Source organism: Euphorbia lathyris, chromosome 5 (assembly GCF_963576675.1).
Source record: "Euphorbia lathyris chromosome 5, ddEupLath1.1, whole genome shotgun sequence".
Taxonomy (NCBI): Eukaryota; Viridiplantae; Streptophyta; class Magnoliopsida; order Malpighiales; family Euphorbiaceae; genus Euphorbia; species Euphorbia lathyris.
The window spans coordinates 42,868,231-42,875,000 of NC_088914.1; the positions used below are offsets into that span (position 1 = coordinate 42,868,231).

General features: G+C 35.2%; 1 non-coding gene across 1 annotated transcript; it reads left to right on the forward strand.

Annotated features, from left to right (window-relative positions):
• Positions 1 to 2,569: 2,569 nt before the first annotated feature.
• LOC136231417 (small nucleolar RNA R71) lies at positions 2,570 to 2,676 on the forward strand. The gene has a single exon (XR_010689805.1). It is a non-coding gene; the product is annotated as a small nucleolar RNA R71 (small nucleolar RNA).
• Positions 2,677 to 6,770: the final 4,094 nt, after the last annotated feature.

A 6,770-nucleotide genomic window follows, 5' to 3' on the forward strand; every position in this document is an offset into this window, starting at 1 on the left:
TGTATGCTATGCTATGCACTAAACCTGACGTAGCGTTCGCGTTATCTATAACGAGTCGTTACCAAGGAAATCCGGGAGACGAGCACTGGATTACTGTCAAAAACATACTTAAGTACTTGAGAAGAACTAAAGACATGTTTCTAGTGTACGGAGAAAGAGATCTGAAAATAGAAGGATTTTCAGACGCAAGTCATCTCACAGATGAGAACGATTTTAAATCCCAATCAGGATACCTGTTTATCTTTGAATGGGGGCGGGGTCAGCTGGAAGAGTTCCAAGCAAGGAAGCGTAGCTTTCTCTACGACCGAGTCAGAGTATATCGCTGCTGCGGAAGCAGCAAAGGAAGCAGTTTGGATTAGGAAGTTCATTACTGAACTTGGTGTGGTGCCTGACATTGTAAATCCCATTACACTGTATTGTGATAACAATGGAGCCATTGCGCAAGCAAAGGAACCACAGTCTCATAATGCATCCAAGCATTACCTTAAGCGATACCACATTATAAGAGAAATTGTGGCAAGAGGAGATGTGAGAATAGAAAGAGTACCTACAGAGGACAACGTTGTAGATCCGTTGACAAAGCCCTTAACCCAGAAAGTACATGATCGTCATCTAACTTCTACTGGGATAAGTTATAGAAACAATTGGCTTTAGTCCAAGTGGGAGTATGTTGGGGTTTAGTGTCCTATAGACAATTGTTCTAGGATACAAACTTAATGTAAATGAAGTGTTCTTTATATCATTTGTTTTAATGAGATATATGTTTTATAACTATATAAAGGCAATCCCTTTTAAGCACTAAATAAAGTCTAACAAAAGGAAATCCGTAAGTTTGTTTTAAAGTGATTATAAAGTGTTCATACAAGCATGAAGTGAGACAAAACTTTATAATAAACTAATAAACTTAAAACCACCCCAAGTCAAGTAATATATTTAGGATTGACATATCACTGCTGAGACTTGCATGTAATAATGTCTTCTGTCCGACAGAAAGCTGATCTCACAAGCTTCATATATATAGATATCTGGACAGTTACATGGATCCGATGAAAAGTAGTTCATTAGGATTGGGGACCCGACTTGAGATAACAGGATGGGTAGATTCATCCTTGTCACCTGTTCATCTCATTGGTGTTAATAGGTATAAATAATCCTCAGACTCAAAGGAATGTTAATTGGTATTCTGGATTACGGAATGTGACGCTTTGATCCTGTTGTAACACGATCCTTAACAGAGATGACTCTAGGGTGTGAACAACAGAGGTTGGGTATCACAGGAAGTGATTGCGGGATCGTTATATATTGGATTGAGCATTTATCACTCCCGATAAATGGGAGATATGTCCATGGATCGCTTGTGGAAGTCTTGACTCTAAATCCTTGCAAGGTGATAGCTTAAGATTGAAATACAGATTTCTCTTAACCTATCTAATTGGAGTTGACTCGGCCAAGAACAAGTAAAACGAACGTCTCGCTATATGTGACTTGACATTACCCATAGTCATAAGATTCAGTTCAAGGACGTAGTTGATAAAGGATCGAATTATACCGTAACTAATACTGAAAGGTCAACGACAGAATCAACCTGTTTTCTTATAGCTCTAGGGGAATGATTACGGACTTGCTAATCACATACTCTGTACATCATTCCGTTATGCAAAGATTAAAATATAATTCTTTGAAAATTAATTTTAATAAGTTGCATACGGCTAGAAGCAATAAGAACCTAATGGGTCACACATAAGACTTGGAACCCAAAAGAGAGACAGATGTTAATTAATTGACGGAAGCCCAACTGAGCCCAATAAGGCACAGTAATAGAGGGGGGCGATTTATGTATGTAAATACATAAATAATTAGTTTGATTTTATTAATCCTAATTAGATTAGGATTATGAATTAAATTAATTAAAGGATAAATAAGTTAGGAGTTTTAATTAGATTATATTACTCCTATTATTATCCAATAAGGTTATTGATTATTATCTTTTATATTTAGATATATTAATAGATAATATTTAAGAATTCTATTCCGAATTGAATTCTTATTCAAGAAACCTAATTCTATCTAATTAGGGTTTAGATACAAGAGATTATAAATACCCCCCTACTAGGGATTTTCGAAATCCACTATTGAATTCCAAGAGAGAGACCGCTTCCTTCCGTTCAATTGATTTTCATCTTTCTCTCTTTATCCTTGATCTTGTGTTGATTAATTAGAGGCAATCTATTTTGGTTGCTATTCAAACGGTTGATTCTAACTTGATCTTATATTTGTTTTGTTCTGTGCTCGGGAACTCGAAGTAAGAGTTGTGGGCACTTCGTTTGCAACGGTAGATAGAACTTCAGAAAGGTATTTCTTTTATCCCTCTTTATATGAAATAACGATTAACGGATCTTGTGGTTTATGGAAATAGGTTAAAAATTTTATATTTCCGCTGCTATATGTTAGCCTATTTTTCCAACAATATCTTCTTCATAAACAACCCTCCCGACATAGCATATCTAATGAACCTCTAGTTGTGGGATTTATTTCATTATAGAATGTCTGCATCAAAAGTTCATCAGGCAAATGGTGATGTGGGCATAAACGTTGAAGTTCTTTGAAACGTTCTCATGCTTCATACAGGGTTTCATTTTCATGTTGTGTGAAAGATGTCAATTCTTTTATAATTTTTGCGGTTTTCGCTAAGGGGAAAAATTTGGATAAAAATACTTGGGCTAATTGGTTCCAAGTATCGAATGTTCTGGCCGGCATAGAAGTTAACCAAACTTTGGACCTGTCCTTCAAAGTGAAAGGAAATAGGCGAAGGTTGACTGCTTCGGAAGGCACGTCATTCATTTTGAAAGTGTCACAAATTTCAAGGAAATTGGTCAAATGGATATTTGGGTTTTCATTAGGTAGTCCATAAAATGTCACATTATTTTGAAACATGTTAAGCAAGGATGTCTTGATTTCAAATTGATGTGCATTTATCTATGGTCTAACTATATTGTTCGTTACACCGGCTACTCCTGGTGTAGCGAAATTTATAAGTCTGGGACGAACTGCCATAATTTCTGGCTCTTGTTCTTGATTCTGTTTCTCTTTATTTTTCTTTTTATTTCTATTTTTCTTAATTGTCCTTTCAATTTCTGGATCGAGTAATTCTGGTTGAATGCTTGAACTTCGAGTACTGCGTATTAACTTGAATTTATACGCACGAACTGAAATTACCTTAAAAAAACATTGAAAAAAAATGTTAGTAAAATTAATAAATAATATATAAATAATAATATAAGTATATGTAAACCTAGATTCAGAATAAAACACGAAAAATCTAAATTTTTGTAAAAAAATTTGGCGTTCCCCGGCAACGGCGCCAAAAACTTGTAACAAAAGATATCGAACCCACAGGGAACACTTTTTAACAAAAACTTATTTTAATTCAATTTAATTCACGTATTTAGGTTTAACTTTAGAAGATCATTTAATTATTTGTATTGGTCTGGTTTAGATAGAAATAATATGTTGAGACTTTAGAATTCAAATCTGTCTTGAGATTTAATTACAAGTCAGGAACTTTTGTGTTTAGAATAAGAAGTACACGAAACTTTCTCGCATTAAGCAAGAAAGCAACTATAACTTTGGTAAGATTATAAACATGTAACAATTCATCAATTTACGCAATTAACGGGCTTCGAACTGCAGACAATCTTTCTACGGTCGGACAAGATCGCTACCTTAATCAAATTGGTGTTTTATGTCTGATAAGTCGAGCTATCGATCATATCATCCATAAATCCTAATCTTTTAAGTGTTCAACAAAGTTTCTTTATAAATATATTTGTGTAAAACGTTTTAATGAAAACACCAGTATATTACTTTGAAAATCATTTTTTCAGAATATCATCAAAATAACAACAGAAAGAATATATTGAATATAAAAATGTATTATTATTGAATTGCGAATCTTCAAAAGTTAACAGAGAAGAAGAAACATGGATAGCATTTTAACTAATTTCAGTTCTGAGTTGTAAATCATTTGCTCAAACTTCGTAGGTTTGTCAGACCCTAGGGCGCTTCAGCCGCTAATCCTTCTCGCTGAATCCTCGAAATAGAGATCGCTGGATCCACTATCAGAATGTGAACTTGTCTTCGAACAATTCTTAAATCTAAACTAATTGCTACTGTGTTTGTAATTAATCTAAGAACAACTTATGTACAACAAGTTTGCTTTTACAGAATGAAAACTAATATCTAACTCTCTTCTGAATCAGAATTTCTTCAACATAATATCAACTCTCTAAAACTCTAACAACCAACATGAATTTTGAAATGAACCACTTATTTATAGATGTTGGAGGGTTATGTTTGAAGGGTCGTGTCCGCTGGTGAAGGGTCATTTCTATCCGAACGAACAGACGCGTTATTTGGAATTTTGACATGTGAAATCAGCTGGAATTACTGTTGTTGCTACCGAGATTATGAAATCTCAGTTGCGACTTGCGGCTGAGAAATATAGTTGAACGAAAGGCTATTTTCGTGCCTGAAGTTAGCGTGTCGCGACCGAGATGTGGGAATCTCGATCGCGACACGGGTGTTTATTCCCAGTCCTCGACTGCTTCCCGTCTCCTCGTATCGGTCTTCTAAATTTCACATACTTCTAGCTCGTAACTTAGGTTTTTCTCTCGTTTTTGCTCCGTTTTAGCTCCTATTTGGATTTAACCAAATAATTAAGTACCTTGCATCAAAGAAACATATAAAGACGTAAAAGTACTCTAAACGAATATAATAAGCATGATTTTAATATAAACTTAACGCAATTATTAATGATATTTTAGGTATATTTTGGGCTTATCAGATGTGTGAGAATGAAAGCAGTTCCCTATCATTCATTAACACTAGGATACACATATTGAAACATGCATTTAAGAGCATCATTAAACACCACATGAAATAACAACATTCATTCATAAAAAGGTTAAGATTACTTACAGCACCAGCCCTTAGCCGGCCTAGCCCATTCAATCGACTACTCACTTATGGTAAAGAGTGAACAGCCTAAAGAAGAGCAATAACTCTCCATTAATGGAGTTTTTCTGGTTCAGAGACATCTTGCCACTCTCACAACTCGCCAAGCACTTCTCCACAAAATTTTCCAAAAAGAAGTCTACCTTCCCTCCAACTACTGTTTTCTATTTAAAGGAGGGAGGCCCGAAAATAATTAAATACTAAAATGTTACATAAATAAAGATTGTTCCGAAAGGTCAACTTGTTCTTTCATCAAAATAGGTTGTTAACTTTTGACACTTGAACACTCAAGGTCAGAATTTCTTGTCATCATGTTACTTTTAGCCGGCTACTCCTGCTACCGCCTCCTGTTCCTACTGTCCTCCCTAGTTCCCCCTTTATCCGCTGGTCCACTGGGTACTATCAACTTTTCTTGCAAAACAGGCTGCATCGTAGCTGTTTCGTCCCTTCTTTCAAGATATGCATAAAAGGCCCTTTTTAGTCTACATTTTATGCAATCACAAGCCTTTACCCCTTTTATCTCACATAAGGTATGTTTATTAGTATCAAATATGAGCTTATCAAATACTCCCAAATTAATTCTTGCTTGTCCTCAAGCAAACATAATAAGACATAGAAACAAAAGGGAATAACATAGAAATAAGACAATGGAGAAAGCATAAGAACAAAGGCTGGAATAGAAGAGATACTCGGCAAACGAAAAGAAAACGCAATAGCAGTTGAACTCTTTTCAACTTTCAACTAACTCCACCGATGATTAGCACACATGAGCTTGATAAAGATGCGGTTAGACCAGATCTAAAACATGCAGTCCTGTTCAAGGGATTCGTTAAAAACTTTGGGTTGAACTTCAAAATTCAATCAACCAACCTGTTTACCCTAAGTGCCTCACTAATGAAGGAATTTTTCATTCACTCTCAAATGTCCTTTGTTGCCACAAGGAAGGGAATGGAACTTCACTCCTTAGCTCAATACACATGTCAATAGGTTATGATTTTGCTTATTGGCCATGTCTCTATGGATTAAAGATTTTCCAAACAAAGTCAAAAGGTCTTAAACATGGGTTGTAATGTTAGGCTAAGGCTAAGATATGGAAGTGAATGGCTATTTAAGTGTAAGAATTCTATCTACATGCAATGCAATTCAACTATGCCCAGTTCTCAACACTTAGCGATTCTACCTCACAATAATCACTCAGCAAAGCCTGTTTCACAACATTGGCCAAACTATTCTTCAAACACACAAAAGACGACCATCCTAACACTTCATTTCAGGCTCAAGATATGAACATGTGTCCTGAAAATGAAAAGACTCTATTCAAAGATATTTGTGTTATCTTCAAAAATTCCTATTTGTGGTCCTCACTCAATCATCATCCCTCAAATGTCATCATTTCAACAATTTTATCTTTATACACTCAGATTTTCTCAAAAATGTATTTTTCTTTAACTAGAACAGCTTGTTCTGAGGTATGAGACAAATTCAAGTTGTTTTGGGATTAAAGTGAAGGGAATTGGTTCCTTTAATTAGTGTTTAATAAAGAAAAGGCTAAGGCTCAAGTTGGTTATCCTAACAATGTGAGTGCAATGCATGGGTAAGCTTTTTGTGGAGTGAATTTGCAATCTAAATGCCTTTTTCATCCTAAGTTCTTCCAAAATTTTACCATTTTGATTAGGCAACCAAAGCAAAACCTACTTAAAAACAATATGTACTAGCGCTCTCACAAAGAATCAATGCATTTACATGCTGATGTAGGC